Source organism: Falco peregrinus, chromosome 3 (genome assembly GCF_023634155.1).
Source record: "Falco peregrinus isolate bFalPer1 chromosome 3, bFalPer1.pri, whole genome shotgun sequence".
Taxonomy (NCBI): Eukaryota; Metazoa; Chordata; class Aves; order Falconiformes; family Falconidae; genus Falco; species Falco peregrinus.
This window is the reverse complement of record NC_073723.1, coordinates 76,312,658-76,336,476: the sequence shown is the minus strand read 5'-3', so window position 1 is coordinate 76,336,476 and position 23,819 is coordinate 76,312,658. Positions and strand designations below refer to the sequence as shown.

The 23,819-nt window shown below is 38.3% G+C and overlaps 1 long non-coding RNA gene across 1 annotated transcript in view; it reads left to right on the top strand.

Annotated features, from left to right (window-relative positions):
* The window catches only part of LOC114013703 (uncharacterized), an 81,776-nt gene that overhangs the window by 42,968 nt on the left and 14,989 nt on the right, over positions 1–23,819 (top strand). The window contains exon 2 of the long non-coding RNA XR_008746277.1: positions 4,404–4,518. This is a non-coding gene — a long non-coding RNA (uncharacterized LOC114013703). The remainder of the gene's footprint in view (positions 1–4,403; positions 4,519–23,819) is intronic.

Genomic DNA, 23,819 nt, shown 5'->3' with positions numbered 1-23,819 from the left:
CTATCAGTCAAAGCCACTGCCAACAAAATAACTCAGAGGTAGGATTAAATAGAAGAAACATTCTTCATTCCTGCCTTGAAGGGTGCTGAAGGCTTGTTATGAAAGACGAATGCCATGACTGTAATACAGGCACAAGGGTCCTTGTAACAGCTCTTCCTGCCCAAGAATTAACTGGCTCCAAACCGTTTTGGTTTATCAGCCAGGTGAAAAGCCAAACAAAATTATTTTGCCAAAAAGAAGAGTAGCCGCCTAACCCCCTCATGTTACCTATCTCTTAGAGAGCCTTTAAAGAAAAATATCCTGTAAACTCAAAGCTGGCATAATTCCAAGAGTGCAATTTTTCAGCATCACTGCTAAGTGCACTTTGGCACAAACAGGAAAGAGAAGAATAATACTATATGAAAATTCATTAAATTTTGAAAGTCTGTCACTGTCACATGGGTCTTTAAGTGGAGAGCAGATGATGAATGAAAATGTATTAAACAATTGTCATGTGGCAGATTCAAAGCAGGTGAAAAACCAATACTTTATCACAGTTGCAGGTTTTGGTGGCAGCTTGGGCTGTGGCAGTCTTCACGGAAGACTTACTTGAGCATTTATGGAAATATGACCATCAGGGTAACAATAATGCTAACAAGAAAAGTATTGATAGGAATGAAGCTCTCGTATTTCAGTCTTTGTTTTCCCTTTGGGTTTTGGAAAGTTTAATTATATGCCTATTGAGGGGAATTTGCTGGGTAAAAAAGTTAGTTGCCTTCCACATTAAATCTAGAATCCATTTAGCAAGTCAAAGACTGATATACCACTCTGATGCCTAAAAGCAAGCGGACTTAATGTGTAGTTTCACAGAAAAATCCCAAGAATGTAGAGGAGGAAAGAAGTTATTCTTTCAGTTGTGGAAGAGATGCTGTCATTTCTGCTCTGGCCCTGTGGGATCAGGGCTCCCTTTGCTTCTGAGTAGTAGCTGTGGTAGCCACACCATCTGCACACTGCAATCTTTAAGGGAGGTTTTGCCTTTCAGAACACATATGTTGTTGGAGAGAGAACTAATTTTTGTGTTTCTGGTTGCTGCATGTGACAGGCTAATCACTTGAAAGTTATACATATTAAGTCTTGGATGACCAGGTTATGAAACGCACTAGTGACAGGGCAAGTTGCTATAGTGTATTTCAAAGCATTTTTTTTAAAAAGAGCATTTCAGAAAATATTCAGACAAAGAAGGTTTTCCGGATGTTCAGGATCAGATTTTCAGATAATTTGTTGATTACTGATTTTGCACGGTTTAGATCTGTGGTAGATCAACCTTCAAAAATTTATTTGTAAAGGAACTTCAAGTTGCAACCAGCCAGACTGTAAGGACGTGTGAAGTGCCTAAAGAAACTGGTAGGCCCATAATGGGAATCCAAAAGTACAATAGTCACAGAATGTAATCCAAGTAAAGTATTTAAGTGCTGCTAAAAATTCTAGTAAGCACTCGCACGCTTCTTTTTGTAGAAATAAATACCTCTTAAAATCATGTTAGAAACTACTAAGGAATGTTCTAAACATCTATCCTACCGCATGGGGCGGGGTGGTGGTACTCTAAATTTGCAGAGATTAACAATGACAAAAAAAGATCACAATATAGGAGGAAAATGGGATCACCTTACGGGGTGAAGTAATATCAGTGGAATGGAATTTAATAGTAAGAATTGCAAGGTTATGCATTTAGGGCATGATAAGAAGATCTGAATTTGTCTGGAAGAGGTATTAGGTTAAATGGCAGGAGAAACAAGTTATTTTCTATGGAGAGATTTAAAGAGCCTGGCTTCTTAGTCTGGAAAAACAAAGGCTGAGAGCAGACATTATTATTCTCTATTATAGCATCAAGAAGGTAAACATTTGAGATGAATGAACTAGGGGACTGCATTGGCACAAAGAAAAAGTAGGTATGAACCACAAATAAATTTAAAGATTATTAGCTATCAGAGGAATGGGTTATTGCAGAAGCCTTCCAATATGAGCAGAAAAAATCCCAGATAGTTTTAACATGAAGGTTGTGGTGTTTGTATAAGGCTTGATCTGTTGTTACTGGGTGGATCTGATATCCCAAGATGGGAAAGATAAGTGGTCTTCAAAGTTTTTAATTCTTGAGGCCTTTTTAATACTTTTTGTACTATACCATAGGCTCTAAAGTATCTTAATAAAATCAGTTCTTAGCAAAATTCTCCTTAAACACTAACCCATCTTAATTTTCAAAAAATGGATAGCCTTTTTCTGTTTGTGGAGGTGTATTATTATTGCTGTTGTTATTACTATTATTATTATTATTATTACTGTTATTATCTTGAAGGCAACGTGCACAATCATAATGTGTGACAAATTTCAGGGAGTGTATTTTTTTAAGAAACTTCTGAGTGTGTAAAATTAAATTTTGGTATTGCAATTTTAAAGAGGAGTGAGTATTTCTGAATTTGGTGAATGTCTGTGTACACACTCATCACTAGAATCTGTATTTATAGAATTGATTTAGGACTACTGATCTGAAAGTTTATACTTGCATGTTGCATGATCACCATCTGTGAAGTTCCCAGGAAAATTATGAATGTAATTTGGGCTTCCTTAGTGTGTTCTACTGGCATGTCCCACCTGTGGTCTGTCTGTAAGTATGTTAGTCACTGTCAGTCCAGTCATTGCTCAGTTGTTTCTACTGAAGAAACAACCTGATGTTGGGCATGCCTGAAGTACCACTGGCAGGAGCCCTGTTATGTTAGGTGCAACACAAAGAAGTTACTCAGTTCATCAGCTAAAAGTTGTTATGAAATCCATCAGATCATTTTATCTGGTTATTGCTGTGTCATGGTTTGGATTTTGCTTGGTCATTTGCCTTGTAGTTGGTTGTTGGATACAGTTTCTAAAATATTTCCCTCTGCCACCCAATAAAATTTTGTGGATTTTCTCTTTTTTCACCTGTGGATTTTCTCTTCTCTTCCATCTTCCTGGATGCCTTGTTATTATATCTCTTTTATTTAGATGCTGGAAGTAAATAAATACTTGCTCAGGAGCTATCTTAACCCAATGGTATTCCATGCTGTATACCCCAGTTTTTGACTACCTTCTGAGAAGTAAAAAGACTTTGTTGATATGAGCCAGCTTTCAAGTACTGTTGGTAGATCAAAAAGACTTTATATGACCCAAGAAGATTATTTCAAATTCACTTAAAGCTACCTCAGAAGGGGAATGAAATATGTTATAGTTGTGTTATGTTTTAGATACTGTGGTGCACAGGTGAACAAGGATTTCACAAGGAGGACTCAAATTTTGAAAATTTTCTGTTAAAAACTCTAGTAATAAGGGTTAATCTCATTCTTTTGGGAGTTTTAACCCCTGCAGGTGTGAACAAACTGTGACAGAGAGAAGGTGATTATTTTACAAAACATTGTTATGATGATAAAGCCACAATCCAAAATCACCTACATGAGTAATGAGGAAAATACAGAGAAATAATAATAATTGCAGTACTAAAAAGCATGCTATTGGTAGTTTGCAAAAAGATGCATCTAACGAAAAGATAAGTCAGTGCGCTATGTATGATTATGAATACTTGCCGTTCTTGTTTTTCTTGGACCCTCATTGTGCAAGTCCCAGATGGAAAAAAAATAAAAAAGTGTGAAGGTTGCTTTGCATCAGTAACATTTAAGTTAGCATCTATTAAGAGAATGTAGCACATTCAGACTTCAAAGCAACTGTTCCAAAATTTCTGCAAATTCAGATAGTCATCACTACACTAGCATCTCAGGGTATGGTTTAAAATTTATTTAATATTGTGGTGGTTGGTTATTTTTTCGGGGAGGTGTGTGTGTGTTTGGTTTTTTTTCAAAACCATGGAGCAAAGAGACCTATCTGCACTTCAGCTAGTCCCTCACTCACATGCCTCCATAATAGTGTGAAGCATATTTGCTTTCGGGAATAAGCTGAAAAAAGCTTTGTCGTAAACTGTATGTTTCGTTATGTGTTTAAGAAAGCTAATTGTTTCATACTCCCAAGTTGTAAGATAGAAAGATAAAATGAAAAGCAAGTGAAAAAGTTACCAAAGATAGCCTGAGCCTCAGATGTATGCTCTACTGGTTTGATGCTGATTTAGGAAGTATTTTATTATGTTTTGTTATGTTTATTTTGTTATCTTTAGAAGAGATCTGCAGAATTCCTGAGAGGCAGCAGCCTGATGTTGAATTAGGTACATTCAGTAAGATAACGTCCTAACGTATCATGAACAATAATAGCTAATATTACTCTTTGTGACATATAGTGGAACAGATTCTCTTACTTGCTGAATCATTAGATTATCTTGTAAAAGAAACACTGAGAATAATGACATAAATTAAATTCTGTATCCTGAAGTAAAAAGGCATCTTTTCTAACAGTGTAAGGGCTGAATACTGAACACTTTCTTTGCTGTATGCACTGAAGAGCCTAAGATAAGGGTCAAGAGAAGCTACCTTTGAGGTCTCGTTCATGGCCATCGACTAGAAAGCTATGGTAAGAGAGATTTTCTTTTGAGTTCTGTTTCCAGCCACAAAATTTCAAAGGCAAAACATCACCTCAGCTCAACCAGAAATTGCTTTGTTTTCTGTTCTTTTTTCAAACCGCAGTTGACATAATGGGAAGAAGAAAATAATTTCATTTTAATTCAAAACATTTTGTTTAATCAAACTGAACCAAATTGTGTGTTTGAATATATTCATCCCATGCCAAACAGCTTATTTTGTCTGTTATATTCTGATTATTTTTTTCCTTATTCTTTCTGTGTTAACATTTTCCTTTCTGCAGCTTCTGTAAAGGTACTGCATTGTTTTTTCTCCTGTTGACAACATTGGTGTTTAAGTCCTGTAAACTGACATAGTCTTGCCGCGTTTCATGATTTTTAGTCTGATGCCCGTTGTAACCTCAGCTTTCTTTAGAAAAACACATTTCTAGCCATCCCTGTTACAGAAAAAAAACTGGAAAACTGATTCCACACATATTTTTTAAAATTACTACAAAAACACTTATTAGATATTTTTAATGTTACTTTAGGAAGTAGAAAATGTCTTTTACAAGTCAAAACATTATCTCCTTTTCTTTGTCTTTTTGCTATTTTGGAAGTGTTATGTGGTGTCACGGCGAATAATGTGTGAAACACAGTAATATTACTGCTGTATCTAAAAAGATAAAGGTCCATGACATTCCTGTCTTATTTTGTGATTTACTAGTGCTGTGTAGTTGTAGCAATAGTCTAGAGTGGCATATAGTCCAGGAAATATACCAGAGTTCTTTTCAGAAGCTGCATTCATAGTAATAAACTGGTGGGGTGTTTTAGTTACTGTTTTCCATAATGACTGTGTTGAACAGAGCAGAGTTTCTAATGAAAGTGTGAAAGGCTATGTCTCACTCCCTTCCCCTCTCTTTGGCAGAAAAAGAAATTAGGACAGAGTATTTTACACTGCTTAAATGGCACTGCTCCGTGCTTCTGGGTTGTTGTGTAGAGTGGAAACTCAACTGGGTGGCCATCACAGTCCTTCAGAGAAATGTGTCTGTCTCCATTAGCTGTGGGTGACAGATGAAAGAGAACAGCCACCTTAAGCTTGGGTGTGTTGGATACTACCCTCATCCTCCCTCCCGCCCTCCCTCCCTTCCTTCTCCCTCATCCCTTGTGTGGTGCCTGGCACACATTGGAAGTTGGTGCTCATCCAGGTGATGAATTACAGACCTATTGAACAGCCTCTATTTTTTTACTATCGCCAGCTCATCTGTTCCTGTATTACCAGTTCATCTTCCTCAGAACTAATTAGAGTACTCAGGACTTTGGAGTCACTTCAAACCACAAATTTTATTTTCAAAACAGCAAATGATCCGGCACAGTGCTGTTTCTTTTTATTCAAACCACAGCCACTGTATCTATACTCAACAGCTACCACAGACCACCACTTGCAAACGATCTCCTGTCCGGGCGCGAGGACGGTGAGGCTGGCAGTGCCACTGCACAGCTGGAAGGCGATTGCACCGCTGCTTGGAAGCAACTTGCTTCCCGAGCATCTTCCCCTTCTTCCTCTGCACTCCACCGCATTGATTTCAAACTACCGGTACCTTTCCAGAAACACCCTGTTAGGGGATTTGCTGCTGAGATGGGAAATTCATTCTGTTAAATATCTTTGCCGTGTTGTACCAGTGGCTTTTAAGCAGACCTCTCCACTGATCTCGCCGGGGAGTCTGCTTTAAACCAATGGCATAATTTGGCTCTTTAGCAGTAAGGTTTGTTCACATAACAGCGATCTCTGTTACAGTCACAGGAATGCTTCCACACTGAAGGAATCAGCGTGCTTTCTATTTTAAACCTGACTTCAAATTGCCATCCTGCCCATCTCAAAATAAAAGTTTCAACAACTCCATATTTCTTATTACGTGCCTAACACATTTGAGTGTAACTGGGACAAGACAGCATTGAAATGCAAAGGCTTGGGAAAAGGAGATATTTTCTTTCTCAGAGCAACTGCAGCATCCATGCTGAGAAACAGGTCTGTGCCCCACTATTAATCTCAGGAGATGGTACTGCAGCTCCATGTCATGAAGTCCTGCATACATTAAATAATTTGTGATTCAACTCAGTCTTTAGACAACTATAAATACATGTCTTAACAAAAATAGTGCATTCAGGAAATGGTCTTCATTCTTTGCTCTTTCACCGCCCAGGCACTGTCATCTGTCTGCACATACACCACATACCCCAGGGGCACAGAAAACAAAAGCTTTGCTATAGGTATTTGTTCACAGGCCAGGCAAGAGGAATTAAACATTTTACTAGACATGTATACTTTCAAAGGCAAAAATCATGAAGGGATCACCTAGTTTTATGTAGATGATGGCATGAAGTACTTCCAGCAGGATTTATAAGATCCAGTGCGATTTCTGAGAGGAGGGTACAACATACGGCAGCACATTGGTGGAGCAGTGAGCAATCTGGTTGCAGTCTTATCTCAGCCCCAGCTCCTTTCCAGGCTATCTTTTATACACGTGCAGATCCTGCAGAGGAAGCTGTCATTAGTGTCTGTAATTCCTTCCTATGCTGGAGTAGACCATTTAAAGAAGTACCGTATAGAAGTATAAACATCAGAGCTGCAGCTGATGAAGAGTGATGACAGCTAGAGACATCCTTTTCCATGGTCAGACTTTGATTTTATGTTTAGATTATAGAAAAATCAGTAATGTTTTAAAACACATCATCTCATGTATTAAGCAGTGTGTATTAAAGTAACTATCAGACAAGACAGAAAGGTTCAATACTGACTATTCATGCCTTTAATATGTAGTTTTACTGGGAAGTCTTGCCCCACTCACACTTGGTTTTGCTTGTGTTTTTCGGTTTGGTTTTTTTTTTTTTTAATTATGGCTTCTCATTGTAGTGGACTTGAAGGTCTGTTTAAATATTGCTTATTAAAATAAGTGGGCATTGAACTTTTTTGTTCAACCAACTTCCTACCACCATTTTTTCCCTTTTTTTTCAAATTATAAATTTCTTGGCTAGGTTAGCAAACGCTTCTAGAATAGTCAATTTGCTCAGTTGAGATGTGGTTTAAAAATGAGCAGCAGTATCCAAATTGTCTGTTGGATAAACTTTGTCATTCTGTTTTAGACAGTTTTGCAGATTCCAATATTCATTCAGAGGTATAATTTAAGATAACCACCCAAACAGTGATAATTATAATAAGCAAGTACTTCCTTAGGAGGTTCAGAGATAATTTTCCTCTTTTCTGTCAGTTAGCAAAATGCTATGCATGTGTTACAGAATAAAACAGTGTAACATCTATTAAGCTGTTAATGAAGATCTTCAACGGCCATCTAGATTACTCCTGGGCAACCTGCTCTGGGTGGACCTGCTTGAGCAGCGGGTTGGGCCAGATGACCTCCAGAAGTAGCTTCCAATCTCAGCCATGCTTGTGAGTCTGTGGTTCTGTAATGGTCTAATTTTGTTCGCTTTATTTGTTAGTGAGTATGTCACCACTTAATATTTAAAATGTGCTCACCTGCTAAAGTATGTATTGCATACTGTTGAAACAAGGGTGGTTTGTTGTTTTATTATTTAAATCTTAATACTACTACATTCTCTTATTTTAATTGGAGAGCATAGATGTCTTTAATTTATAAGCACCTGATGCTGAGCTCATCAATCACAGCAACATAGCTCAGGAGTAACTCACTTGTTTCCAGCGTTACAGTAACATAACCTGAAGGGTGATGGAAAATCTTGCCTGGTGTGCTTAGTTTTCCCTGTGTCATAATTAAAAAAAAATGTTTATTGCTGAGTAAATCATGCAAGTCCCTACCATGGGGTTTTTTCAGATTTTCTGGGCTGCCTTCAACAGCAAGGAAGACTGATGTCCCTTGTTTACTTCATTTGGGAGTCCTTCCTGTATAAAGCAAGCAGAATACATGTATAAAAAATACATGCTTTTAAAAATTATTTTAAATAGTTATTTACTCACAGGTGCAAAAAAATTGGTTTCTGTTGAGGAGGTTTACCTGTAAGGAAGAGCTTGATCTCTGTGAAGACCGGAGTACACATCTGTGCTATAGTTTTTAGTGTTGTGTAGAGATACCAGAGTGAATTTTAAATAGTTAGCTTGAATAGTCAATGCAGTCTCGTCACAAAAGCAGAGAGCTCACTTCAGGGTCATAACTCAGTTTTTAGCATGTGTGGTGTTCGTGCTGCTTAATACAAATTTTTCTGATACTCAAAAAGCTTATTTCAAGCAAAAGTGTAGCTGCACCAGATCTTGTTACAGAATTTGGTGTCACAACTGCTGACACCATTCTCCAAAGAGGGAGCAGCTGATAGCCATCCAAGGAGCCTCTCCAAATACAGCAGTTTGGGGAGGGAGAGTGTCCTTTCCTGCAGTTCTCTGTTCCCACAGAATGGCTGAATAGGCTACTCATAAATCTAGCCCAAGTGGTGATGTTTTTAGTGTGATAGATCAAACTTTTGCTTCTTTAACAGGCCATGGAACTGTATCTAGAAAGAAAAAAAAAAAGAAAAAAACAACAAAGCAAAACATTTTAAGTGTGAAAATAAAAAGAACAGAAATATTTATGTTCTGGTCTTGTGAGTCAGAGTTGCATTTTGGCAGGAGGTCTCAGAATATGGTGGGTATGATGGCAGTATAGGAAGTGTGAGTTTCAGCTGAAGAAGATTTAACACTGTCTCTGTGTCTGAGAATCAGATGGAAGTGTTGGTTTTCACTTGCCTTTTTATCAGAAAAGCAAAGCAAGGACGCCTTTCTCAGGGTGTGCCAAACTGGGCACTCGTTAAGAGAGTAAAAAGGGAAAGATTTAGCAGTAAAATAGACTGGGCAGGACAGGACAGGAGAAAAGAGTGGTGTGTGTATTTATAGAAGCCATAGATTTATCGTCCCTGGTACATCTCAGAGTCCAGCCGTATCAGTGGAGGTAGCCATGTGCTTCTGTACCCTGGCCAGAGGTACAGCTTCAGGTCAGGAAGACAACACTGTGCATAACCTGCTGCTCTTTCTGCATCAACCTTCCCAAAATAAGAGCTTTCCCAGTCTGCATAGCGTTTGGAGCTAGCAACTTTGTTATCTGATAGTCATAAATCAGTGCCAATATTCAACCGTGTAACAAGTCCCTGATGCTTCCAACTTTTAGGTGTCCTGTCACACTTGTTCTGTGATCTTCTCTAATCATTGCTTGAAGTTTTGGATTCTTTGTGCTTACTTAATGACTAGTGTGTGCATTTCACTATGTCAGTCATTATAAACCTCTAAGCCAAAAGCAGATTTCTGTCCAGTAAACTTGCCATCCCCTTGATACAAGAAGTTTCACATGGCTTCTTCAGTATGGGCAGATGTGAATCGAAGTCCTGGCTCCAAATGTTTTTGAGTTGTGGAATAATTGAGATTCAGATATTTCATTTGGGGCTTGTTTTTCTACTTTGACTTTGTGGTTCTCTTATGTGAGCCACACGGGCTTTTTCAGACATCTGTGGGGCTTAACAGCACAAGCAGGCTCCTAGTCCTAGGGGAAGAGAAGAACCATGGGGCTGTGTGCCACTATTTCAGTGTCATAAGGTGCTTCCCTGCCCAGGACTAAGAGTTCTTTTTGTCCCTTCCCTTCTCAAGCCTTTAGGGGAAGTGACCCATCAGGTTTTTGGCAGCTGCATTAAAAAAGAAGACCTTACTGTCTGTCATTCTGTCAGGAGAGGGGATTAGTTATGTGGGAGCAACAGTGAGCTCAGCAAAAACCCTTGGCTGAAAAGAGAGCTCTTCATAACTCAAAGCAGCAGTGCTCCTCCATCCCAGCAGAAATGTCTCCTGTTCCTGTCCCCTCTGTTTCAATATTACATTTTATGCAATGCTACTGGAAAAGGCATGCCCTTGTTCCTTTTAATGCCATTACGTCACTCCCTTTAGAAATAGTACAAGATTATCTGTGGGTTTTCAGGGTGATGATGTGAAACTGTAGTCATAAATGCTGCACCTCCGAATTTTCCTAAGGTAGAGCAGCCGATTCAAGGTCCTAATTGTTTGTTGGTGGCACTCAGATATTTTACTGGGCTGTGGAAATAAAATATCAGGCACTTCCAGTCTTCAGTGTTGTTGTAAATAGTAGCTCTTGTGCTCACTGGGAATACACTGAAAATGCACTTCTCCTTCCTTACATTTTGAAATCACTTTAGAAATTACCCTGTAAATTCCATGCACTACAACTCTATTCTGGCAGATCACAATTTCTGAGAAAATGGGAAAATTAACTTTTTGACCAAGGAGGAGAAGAGGAGGAGTCTGAATTGTCTTGGTCCTACCAATAATTCTACATTTATTAAACTTTTAAGCTTAGTAGTAGTCATGTTCAGCCAGCCAGAGGAATTTTCTTGATTAACATTAATTATATTGGAAAGTATTGGAGCATCAAGCCTGAGTGAGCACTTAAGTGACCACAGAAGTGCCATGGTGAGGGTTCTGTTAATATTTCTTTTCACTTAGCAGGAGCCTCCATAGATGTGATGGTATCCTAAGCATTTGTTGTTGAAAGGAGGAATGGAAAGGAGAGCTCAGCTGCTGGACCAAGGCCCCTGACCATTGCCTTTTAGATAACATAAAAACTGAGATGGATTTTGTATGCTAGGCACTGACAGAAGCCCTTCCTTTAGTGGATTTTTGGGGGGCTTGAGTTTTTTTTGGGGGTAGTCACTTTTTCTGGGAGCGCATTATGGAGGGTTATGTAATACATTGTAAATATTCCAGACGTCAATAGCGAGGCCAGTGCTACTCTCAGAAAAAACAATGGCAAATCGGTCTACTTCATCAGAAGATGGATTGAGGTTTAAAATAGTTTGAGAGGACACGACTGTTTCTTTTTATGATTTTTCTTTTCTTATTACTACCTCTTTCCCTTTTCAGTGCTATTACCATATGGATTTAATCCTGTTCCATGTCCATTAGCCACTAGTGCTGCATTAATGTGAGCTGGCTAGCTAAGATCCTCCCTGGTGGATGGTCCTAGCTTCCATGGCATGTATAACAAAAGCAACTTGGTTTTCCGTGGCTTCCCTCATTCACTCCTAATGTATTTACCAACCCTGCCCACTTTTTCTGATCAGTTTTATCACTGGCTATATTAGTGGTGCTACTGAATAATGACTGGAGTTGGAGATACGAAGTATTAGAAATTGGCACCGAAAAGACCAGAAGCTGGAAACAGATGGAAAAACCTTGCCGAGGGTGGTGTGTTTTTCTTAAGAACTGTAATCTAGCACTATTCAGTGATTTTAAATGATCCGATTACCAGAAAGAAGAAATGGTACTAATAACTATATGTTTAAATTATCTTTAGAATCCCTTTTTTTCCTTCTCCAATTACTGTAATTCATTGCATCTGTTTTGATTACTTTTGCAACCTGCACTTTTCATTTGGCCCTTTTGCTGTACTTTGTGAGTATAACAGTAATACTTTAGCTTGAATACTTTTTTTAATTAGATGAAAATGAAGTATTTGTTTTAAATTTTATATTGGTCTATGGAATGCATTATTATATTTCCTCAGTATTCATATTGAAATTGTCAGATGTGTATGTGCACTGTCGAAATCATTGTAGAATGTTAAATAAATTGTGACATCTGTGAGCAGCGTAGAATGACAAAGGATGACTACAAGTTTGTGGAGAATAAATGCAATGGCATGATGAATAGCCAAAGAAACATGTGAAGTAATTTTCAAGCATGCCCATTTTCACCCCATTCTGTGCCATGCACTTTTACTCTCCAAAATGAATTTGCGCATTGTAAGTAGTGTTTACGTGTGAATTTGTGAAATACAGAGCTGATAGTTTTTACTCACGAAGGAGCAGTTCCTTTCCAAACTTTTATATTTACGGGGGAAGGACAAAAATTTAAGAAGATAGTGTTTACATAAGTATACACTCTTATCTCAGGATCACCATAGCCCGGGGTGCATGTGTGTAGCCAGTGTGCATGTTCGCTTCAGACTGTCCCAGCCCCCTCTGCTGAAGACCATGAGGTCAGAGAGATGGGGGGGGGGGGGGGGGGGGGGGACACACACACACAGGGGTCAAATCTGGCCTGGAATCTGGGTGGTCTCGGGCAGGTCTTTCACAGGCTCTTGGCCATCCATCTGCCGTGTGGGTTTGCACTGGTGCCCAGTGCTGACTACCACGACAGGAGCTTGCTGGAGAACAGCGCCAGGCTTTCGGTGATAGGTCCCCCTGGGACCCTGAGCCCAAAGGGCAGCTGGTGCCGTCCCCCAGCAGTTCTGCAGTTGTGGATATTACACTTTAATGGGAATTAATGCAGATGGAATGAGGCTCACATGCATACGTAGGGTACGTGTCCTTCAAGAAAATAAACAGGGAATTTTGCAGGTTGCATTCAACAGAAAGCTTTAATTCAGGACACGTTACCATCCAAATCCAATAAGGAAACATTGGTTTATACAATTTATCCTTTTAGTAGCGTTATTCTTATAGAGGAACCCAGGGGAAAGCTAAACTGAAAGCAATTCTAGGAGGTGTTTTCTATAAAGATGTTTACTACTAAACTAAACAAATCTGACGTACAATATAGCAGTTACTGTGTTAAAGTTGCTTAAGCTACGAACCACATTCTGTTTTACTTTATTGCTGGGCAGGATCCTTCTGTTGCCAAAATATTTAGTGGAATCGGTAACCCGTTAGGTTTCCATGCCATAAAATTTACCATGTTCCTACAGTAGGGGATAATACTGTTTATTTATATATACATTCGTTTAACCTTTCCTAATTTGTATGTAGTGCATCTGTTACTGCATCAGGGACATGGTTCTCTGTTGTTAATTTTCCTAAAATAAATGTTGAAGTACTGTCACAAGGAATGATATGGGTAGATTCCATTTTCTTCATGCGAGTGAAATGATCATTGCACCTTGGAAAATCTCCAATTCATATTCTTCCATGGAAACAAAATCTTACCAAGATTTAAAGAGTTCCACTAGGAATTTTGATATCAAAGAAAGTTCATTTCTCTCTTTTTTCGGGGGGGGGGGGGGGGGGATGTAGATACTTGTAACTGTATTATACTCTAATTGCAAACAAAACACAGGCAAAAGAGGTGATACTGAAGAGATAAAACCAAAACAAATTAATTGCAGTCTGAAGCCATGATCTTATATACAAAAGTAGGAGCTTTTTCTTTTTTTTTTTTCTCATTTAAAATATGCAGAGCAACTGACCGGAGGCTAATAGTACTAATTATTAAACCCAAATTTCATTGTATTCTAATCATTGCAATCATTACACTCTTACAGGTGAAATCCCAGCCACTGGAATCAAGGGAAAAATCCAATACTAAATGCCTTGAAGGGAGCAAAATTATTCCCTGGGAATAATTCCCTAACAACATTTTCTTCTCTGATGCAGGATCTGGATCAAGTTATTGCCTATAATGTGTAGATAATGCTACGAAAACCCGGAGATTTCAAACAGCACTAGGTGTTCTTAGTAATTAATAATGTGGCCTTGAGCACTTTTGCGTGAATGGTTGATATTTTCAGACAGGTATAGATCAGACAGAACTGGGGTCAGATTTGTAGGAGGCTGTGGAAAGATAGTCTCTATCACACAAAGTTTCATGCAGCAGCCTGTTTGTTAAGGTTGCACAAGGCTTATTTTCAAGGTCAGTTCTTGCACTATCATCTGCAATATATTCAGTGTTCCTTTGTTCCTTGTAGTCACTGAAAATCTCTGCCTGTTGCACCTGGAAAAAAGAAAACAACAAAAAAAATAACTTTTAAGAGTTGAAGTTTGAGTATGGCTTGGGAGCCTCTGTTTGAAATATTTACATTTGATTAACTCAGCTCACAAATTACAGATCTTGTTCTATCTTTTGTCTGTAAGACTTTTCAGCTACATAACAGATTTCTAGTATTGTGGATAGGGAACTGAAGATAGATGACATATAGGAAAAAAAAAATTATATGTGCCAGAAGGCAACAGAAGATTTGACTTGGAGATGTTCTCAATCAGATCTGAAGAGCAAAGTAAATGTGGAGGATCAGCAGGATAAAGAAGTAATGAATACCAAATTACACATAGTTGTCATAAAGCAAGCTTAAGCTCTTCGAGTGGCTGAAATAGGATTGTGTGGCTTAGTAAATGAAAATGCAGAATAATACCATTAATTTAAATACCATTTTGCACATTTCTGGCACACTCATTTCTTTACATTGCTTACAAGTTTGCACAAATTCAGCCGCCTTACAGATAGGCAGTAGGTAACAGTTTCATAGCATACTGCAAAACAGTGGGAAGGAGGGGGAATCTTGCCAAAGATATTGACATAAACCTCTAAAGAAAAATGCTGCAGAACAAGCAAGAAATGCAGTTTTAAATACATATGGATGCCTTCACACATGAGCAGGCTACATGTAATCTGTTTCATCTGTAGTAAGCTGGTAGGATGAAAAGCTCTGATTTTACTTATTCTAGGCATCTCAGACCTGACGCATACAACCCTAACATCTTCCTTTGTGATGAAGGAGAGGCTTTAGAGAAAACTACTTTTAGGGCAAAGAGATCTTTAAAGGTTATGAATATGTAGCCTGCAAGGCTTAAATTTATAGATGAAACTATTATAGCTGGATATGGAAGAATAACCTGCAGACAAAAATAGTGCTCACAGCTAGGCATTTCAAACATATCACATTGCCAGTCATTTTTTCAACATGTGGGACTATAGCCAAGTGTCAAGTTTAATTGCAGTTGCTGTATATTATCAGTATGGGTGCTAGATGGTGAATTTTTCACTCATGGTTGTGAGCAGTTAATAAACTGGCAAGTTGGATTTGCAGTGCATACTCATGTATTTGTTTTAAACTTTCAGGTCCTTAAAATTCTTCACTTTTTCAATTAGATATAATGATGATGGCTTTTGTTAACTTTTCTTTCCCTTTTACTATGTCTTTTTGTTTTATCAGAGAAGATCAAGGTAATAAAAGAAAGCAAAAGTGAAGAAACGTCCAATGACTTTTCATATTTTCAGTCATTCAGCTGGAATATAATAATCCAAGGTTGTTGTCCAAGCCTTTTAAAATAAGTACTTTCTACTGAATAAGGGATTTCAATTTGGTTTTTTTCCCAGGCCCTGTTCATTGGTCTTCAATGAGTCACTGTGAAGCTGGCTTCAGCACCACAGTGACTCTAGAAATGCCTGCAGTTCCTTTCCCATAGCAGATCATCAGACTGAAAATTGCTGATCATATTTTTCTTCCATCTGATTTGGGTGGGATGATAGTACACGCGTTACAGAACCAAGAGGCTGCCTTAATACATAGCTTGGCATTTTGCCATGGAAATGGCCACAAACCAAATCTGCTGAACATTTGTACTGGCTTGTGGTGGCGGCAGTGGGTGATGGTATCATTTTGAGCAAACAAAGACTGAATATCTAATTAATTTTGTCTGGTTTGCTTGCTTCTCAGTTGAATCAACAATGACTCAGTAGCTTCAGTATAACAATGATTTTTGGGAGTTACTTCAGCCTGCATTTTGGCATACAAATCTGTATTCAGAGTTAAATAATGAAGCTTTGTATGGATAGTCCTGAATTTTTTCAAGTCCGTGCCAAAGCCTACACCAACTTCCTGGTTTTAAAGAATTGGTACTAATTCTTCCAGAAGGCCTTTTTTAAGGTCAGTTGTCCTTTAAATATGGCATAGATACCTGAAACACTTTACTGGAAAATGTCACAACCATGTGTGGAAGAATTGATACACTTTGACAACATTATCAGAACAAATAAAGCCATAGGCACGTGTTTTCCTTGGCCTGACATAAAGCATCGTAAGGGAAACATTAGATTCACATTAGAGAGTGGTGGGTGTAAGAACTTAATTTGATCACCACAGGCAAGAACCTCGGCACTTTTTGGAGGTGGCTAAGATGTACTGCTTATTGCTTGGGGATAGCCTGGGAACTTGGCAAAATTCTGTTATGCAGAGCAAAGGTAAGATACACCATTGATAAGCACGGTCAGCTTATGTGGTCATGTGTGTACATCAGCATGTTTGTTAACACCACTTTTGGAATAAGCCATTATAGAAAGCAAGACTTCAGATGTTTCATATGGATTGATGGGCATCTTAATAACTTCAAGCACTACTTCTACCTGTTTTCAAGTATTAGTTCATATAACATTAGAAATGAGTTATGAACAGGATCAATTGGCTTAGTTGCTTATATTTCCACTTTAAATATCACCTCTTTTAAAAGAGCCTGCTGTTACTATTTTATTTCACAGAATATTCAGACATTGACAATTACACTTTAGAGTCTAATTCTGCTGTAGCTATGTTACTCTAGGACCAGAAGTCAGATGAAATTCAAGGTCTTCCATACATATTGCTGGAAATCCATTTCCAGGATAGCAGAAAAAATGCTTTTACCGTCTCTGTAAATGCTCGTTCAATACAAGATGACCGTCAGGTGACTTTTAACCATTTGAACTCTTTGTTCTCTTGCAGTGAGTAAGACAGATCGGAAAGGTTCTTAGAAATACTGAATTTTCCCCCACTATTTAAAAATAAGAAATGTCAGAAACACTTGTTCTGATTCTTATTTTTGGAATACTTACTGGAAATCTTAGAGATGTATATTGCAAGTTCTCACACTTTAAGCTGAGAGACAAAAGTGTTAAGAAAAAATCTCTTCTCCAAAATGTCAATCATTGAAGTTGCAGACTTTTTTTAAAAAAACAAAGAGTTTGTGTGCTTAAGAACAACAACAAAGAATTATTTTATTTACCCAAGTTTTGTTTCCTGGTTTTCATACTGTCCTTTTTTCATGAGTGGCCTTGTCAGTGTAGTTTAGTAATGTAAACAAACTTTGAATTTAGTGGAAAAAAGTAGGAAAGTAGAGCTCATTCTTCCTAATAAAAAATAAAAAAATAAAAAAAAAATCATCCTCTGATTTTTCACACAAGGCAAAGAAACAGGACGAAATGCTAGCCTGGTTCTGTGCTCTTTGCTGGTCCCCTTTACAGGCAGGTCTTTATCTATTAGACGGCATCCAGAATGACTTTGAATCCAATTTTAAAAGTTTTGCAGAAAACTTCACCGCCTGCCTTGCACACCCAGCCTTGGTTGTAGTTTGGTTCCTTAAAATGTGATGGATTAGGATTTGGCATTTGCTTTTTGCCTCCCAGGTAGTGGACAATGCATATTGGTTATGTACCATGCTGCACTGGTGTCAAATACAAGGAAAAATCGTGATTTTTTCAAAACACATTGCCACTGCTGGGTCTTAATGCCTTTGAAGAAACCAGAGCTTTTATTTCTGTGGGGTATCTGCTGGACTGGACTCCTCCTGGTGGTTATTCATGTACTCTCCCAGAAACTGCACTTTAGAGCAAGTCTATAAATATGCTATTTAATGGATAAATGGGTAGAAGTTAATGCTGTAGGTGTTCCACAGACTACTATTACCCTACCTATTTTAAGGCTTTAAAGTTGGAACGAGAACAGTTAGAAAACAATTTTGTGTTAAAAGCAAGCCAGAGCATTTGTTATAAATGGTAATTCAGATCCTTTTCTTACGGATATGAGACATGTAGTGCATAGTCTATTTGACCTGGTTTTGATAAAAAGGGAAATGATAAAGCTGGAAAGAATGGCTTCATAGTGTTCGTTGCCTCAGGATTGACTTACATTTAGGCAGCATGGCATGTATTTTATAAGATTAGCTTTTTTCTCTTCATATCAGAATTGGCTTTTTACCAAGTCACAATTACAGTTTCACCTCTGTAAATAAAACCATCCATAACAACACCTTCTGTCCTTTCCCTGGTTGTCCTGCAACCCCAGTTGTATTGGATACCAACCAGTTTTGCCCAATTACTCTGATCTTGCAGTAGTTTATTCAGATTGTGTGTCATGCTCGTTGTTTTCCTGTATTGTTCATGTTTCTACAGCTTATTCCTTGTGTTTTGCTTTTTAAAGAGCGTGATTCATCTGTAGCTGTCACACCAGTTTACTAAGAACAACATTTTATCTTTAGAGAAAAATAAGGCTTAAAAAAGTTGCATGATGTGGAGGTCAAAGGCAGCACGAGATTGCAGGTCTTTTTATTTGCATACACTGCCTGCTCAGTCATGCTATGTAAATATTACATGGTATCCTTACAATAACAGTGAAAATCTAGGGGAGAGAGGAAGGTTCAGGAAAGAAAATCATCTGAACGAGAACCACATGCCTCTGTGTGTGTGTGTGTGTGTGTATGTGTGTATTTGGTATGCTATAGAGTTCAGTTATCAGGGACAGAGATGCACACTCCCTTAGCCTTTACTAGTTCACAAATGATTTGATGGAGGTACAGAATCAGGGCGGATTAGTTTGGGATGGACGTGGTGTCAGCATGCATAGAATTTTGATTAAAATTGTGGACTGATGACTCTAGTTGTGGCTACTTGTAACAGCCAGGAACAGAGTGGAGTGTTTCTCACAAGAGTGGTAGTGCACCTCAGGTAGAAGTGACCACAGCCTTTGCAGTATCACTGCATGGTGACGTGAGGAATGAGCAAGAGTCTTGTAGGAATTGTCTTCCCATCACCAGTCGCTATTCTCTTCTGCCTGATGTTGGAACTGGAGGTGGTTTTCCACACCCTAAAAATCAATTAAGTACTGGCTGACTCTTAATTCTTAATTATTTAGTTTTGTGTTATGCCAGAAGAAAGACAATCTGAGTCAGGATATGCTTATGGATGCTCTTCATATCTTTACAGGAAGAGGTAATGTGCTTTTGCTTAAATCAGCTATGGCTTGTCCTTATACATCATTTCAGCACCTACCAGCGTTTCCAAAATAAAGCCTTGAGGAAGCTGAAGTAATCTGTAGCTTGACTATGCAAAAGTACTTTGGAACTAAATTGGGCTTTATGTTTTTTGCTTGTAAATACTGGAATGGTTTCTTTTGTGTGCTGAATTTATTTACACCTCCAACCTAAAGTACAGGTTTTCCCTTTTGAGAGAACCACTAACTGAAAATTGTGAGGTAGCTGGAAATGGGATTTATGGTCCACATTCACTCTGTTGGATAATCAATAATTTTTTTTTCAGACTGTTCAGCTTATGCAAGCTCCATGTAACATGTCGTTCTATTCCCTGGCAGACAGACATAGAGAAATACTATAATTTTAAGAGACTGTTTGAGGTATCCTACATTTTTATAGAGAAGCTTTTGTTTGTTTATATTATGTATTGAATGAATAATATTCACTGTAATACACTGCGTACAGCTTGAATTCTGCATGCTCTACTCCGTCAAAATTTCCCATAGAGGACATTTTTGACTCATCAAAACTTGCATGTGTTAATCCTATGGATCTTAACAAATACAAATATATTGCAACTGAGAACATCCAGAACATCTTAAAATTGTTAGTCAACACTTGGCAAATACAGAAAAAAGTCTCTGTTCCACTCAGAGCCTTATTATTATATTGCAGAATTCTGAGACACTAATAAGGACATATTGAGCTTTTGCAAGCCTATTTCTAGTAGGCAATTTATTATTCAATAAATTCTCCACCCATGATCAGATAGGTAATGGAAAGTGCTCCAGACTGAAGTAACAGCATGTTCTTTCTCTATTAGCACAGTGTTTGCATTAAAAAGATCAATCAGAATATTTATTAGCACAATATGTACAGAAGAATATTCCAGTTGACTCTGGATTGTTAGAAAATTTATATATTTTACATCAGGCTTCAAAATAGTCCCCTGGGCTTTCACCGCGGGCTAGTTTTTCTCCTAGTTTTATCTTCAGGTCAAGAATTATTTGGGTTTTCTGTGTCTATTGTTAATGTATATTGAACTACTTCTTCAACAATAAAAATCTGAAGTTCGTCCATTATGTATTCCTTCTAGACATACACTGTTTTATATGGTATGTCTCTATAGCTTCTTTAAGCTTCTGCTCTGCCAGCTACCTTAGCTATGGGGACAGCTCTCAGATGGTGTTTCAGCAAGTGTGTTGTCAAGACAGAGCTGGAGTTGGGGCTGCTCTATAGAGATGTGACTTCCTTGTGGAGACAAATGCACAGGGTATCACAATGTTGTTGAAATCAGGGAATTGTACCCAAGGAATTAGTATTGCATTTCTATAGATGGGTGAGTAGATAGATTGTTTTGATTTTTTTTTTTTTCCCGACTAAGCTTGAGCTCAGCATTTCATTAACAGAATTACTACATGGTTCCAATTAATTAAATGTGAAATCTTCTATTTCATTAGTCCTTGCTTGCATTGGCAACCTTAACCCACATAAAATGGAGAGCACAAATCAAAAGACCTATTTGTTGTCCAGTTCTTTTGTTAGACATGGTTCCTTTTTGCTGGAATATGCTTACTGAATGGGGTCTCATCTTGCAACAGGCATCCCAGAAACAGACAAACCAGACTCTAAAATTGCATTAAACTCTTAATAGATACTTTATATCTTAGCCTACAAGTAAGATTGCTTCTGTACGAGAAGTGTTGGAATTGCACTTGCTACTGAATTACTGTGCATGTTCATTATGTCTTGTGAAGAAAAATATATATGCCTAAACAGTCTTTTGAAAGTTGCCCTGAGTCAGCACACAGTATTGCCAAATTGTTGTCAATCCAGATAAATGGTGATCTTTTAGACAAGGTCCTAGATATTTCCTAAGGAATATTGTCTCCAGAGTGTGCAGGATCCAGAATATGGACTGGCTTGGACAGTCCAATGTCTACAGCATTTCTTTAGGGATGAATTTTGGAGAAAACTAACCTTGCTACTTCTGAGACATAATTGCAGACTGTAAGTGCCGACTGAGACTGTAATTCCACTGCTATGGAAGAACGGTGGCTTCTGATGACAGATACGGACAAGGAAGTCCTCTCATACCAGTATGTGAAAGTTCTGCAGACACAGGAGAGGTGTGCTCCCAGGATGCCAAACACAAAGAGCAATTCATGTTATTTACTTACCCACTCTTGATAATTTTAGATGCTTAATATAACAGGTATGTAACATTTTGAGCTCTCCTCTATTTTAAACATCCATTCTTAAAAGGCTTCTTCATTATACATGAATTCTTAGGAATCAAACAGGGTAGAAAAGAAGTGCAATATTGACAATTTAGTCCATGGCTTCATCATGAATAAACAAAAATGACTTAAGTGTTTGGGACCTGCTGTATTGCCGTATCTACAGGAAGTATGGGAGCTAGTTTTATAAGGCTTCTCAAGACACCTGAGCACACATCATCTTGAAAGTTTAGAGACATAATAGATCTTGTGTAGGATATCATTTGGTTCCCATATATCCTATCTGGCACTTGCTTTTAGGACGTCATTTATTTGTAAGGCAGCACTGAGGGACATAAGGGTTCAAGTACACCTTGGAAAGACGAGTTATTCATGTATGGATAATAACAGTGTTTTATTTCGCCAGGGTGCACCAAGTATCCCCCTGTCTATCATTTCATTTGCCAGAATTTTCAACATGCTGTTAATGCCAGTGCTGGTAATGATGTGTCCAGATTACCTTGGATATAGGGATGAAGGGGAAGAAAAAAAAAAAAAAAAAAAGCAAAGATGAAAGCATGTGAGAGGAAGTAAATCCTTATTCTCATTGTGTTGTAACTCACTGAGTCACTGGGCTTGAAATCAGATCCCTGGATTTGTACTTCCCTCTCATGTCTTGCTCAGCTGAGATGTGAAATCTTTCCCCCATCTTGAGTTAATTAAAGAGCTTCCATTAATGCAAATTTATTTTAAATTAAGCTTCCACACTGCATGTGCAGGGAAGAAAAAGTTGGCAGATTTGAGTGGCATAAAACTGTGCATGCATCTATGTGCATCTTTAGAGTCCTAAATCACCTTTGGAGTCCTGCTTTTATGTACACATGAAAATCATCGTCACCAAGATATAGTTCTTTCATGGAGTGCTCATTGCAGTGAGGTCCTGGCCTGCACATCTGTAAAAGCTGCTTCTTTTTGGACATGACAAGTAATGCCAACTGCAGGAGATGTAACAATTTGCGTTAGTTTGCTACTACTTGAATTGTCCCTTGTGCAACAATTTCCAAAACCACTTTGGTGCTCTCTAAGACTGGTGATTTTCCTGCCAGCCATTTCTCACTCCTGATTTACTCCTTTCATAGTCTGTATTAGATCACCAGGACAGGAGTTTCCTGCTGCCCCACTGTGTATTCCTACGAGGATATTGATTCACTCCAGCTCCATGAGTAAGTGCAGTGACCTTACCAGGTACCCAGTATCTTCGGTCAGTCAGGGTCTCAGTTTACAAGATACGTCAAGCCATCTACCAAGATGAGGTTACCTCTTACATTATCAGGATAAGGTGAGATCTGTAACACTGGTAAGAGGACTCTCAGCCCTCTGGAAGCCATACCCTTTTTCATTCTCAGACTTAATTGGAGGGAAAGTGTTGGTTGTATCATCTTTAATGGTTACATTGCTTTTTCTTCTGCCCTCCACTGTGTTTCTTTCTAGGGTACCTCTCCTGAATATATTGTGAGCATTATTTATGTTCACTAGGGGATATAAATTGCAAGCAGACAGCTAACTGTGATGACCCAGATTGTTTTTCTGTGCAATTAAGCTTCCCATTCAGGATTATCTGAATGTAAACATGATGTGTCCTCTGATCAGAGTAATGAAGACTTTGAAACTCCATTCATCTATCAGGTGTTAATGGAAACCCTGCACCAGAGCTAGGCACCATGGACTTCTAGTTCTTAGAAACTACTAGAGATTTTTCACCTTTTACATTTTAAGGTACTCTCTCTCAGAAAGATTATACTGCATCAAAAGACTTGCAATTAAGACATTGTTGGAGTAGAGTAATGCTGCACAAAATCTTTGATTTTAAAAATCAAATTAGAAAAGGAATTCATATTTTTTCTCTAAACAAAAGTGAAAAGCAACAATTCATAGATAGACTGGCAGATATCAAACTGCTGGTCACGTTGGCAAAATGCTGAGGAGCACATGCCTTTCTTATTTAACATAGATCGTGGGCTTGTAAAAATGTTTTGGTGAAGGTGAAGGGTCTGATAGCTGAAAACGTTAACCTTTCCACTGCTGTGCCTGGGCTGGACATACACCATCCATGCTTCCTGTTAACATTGCCTGCTGTGGCATGCACCTCCTCATCACTAGATGAGGATTAGGTTTTCATTTCTTCAGTACAACCCTGGATCAATGTCACAGCTGCCCTCAACCCTTGAAAATGTATTGTGTACCTAAGGAAAAATAAT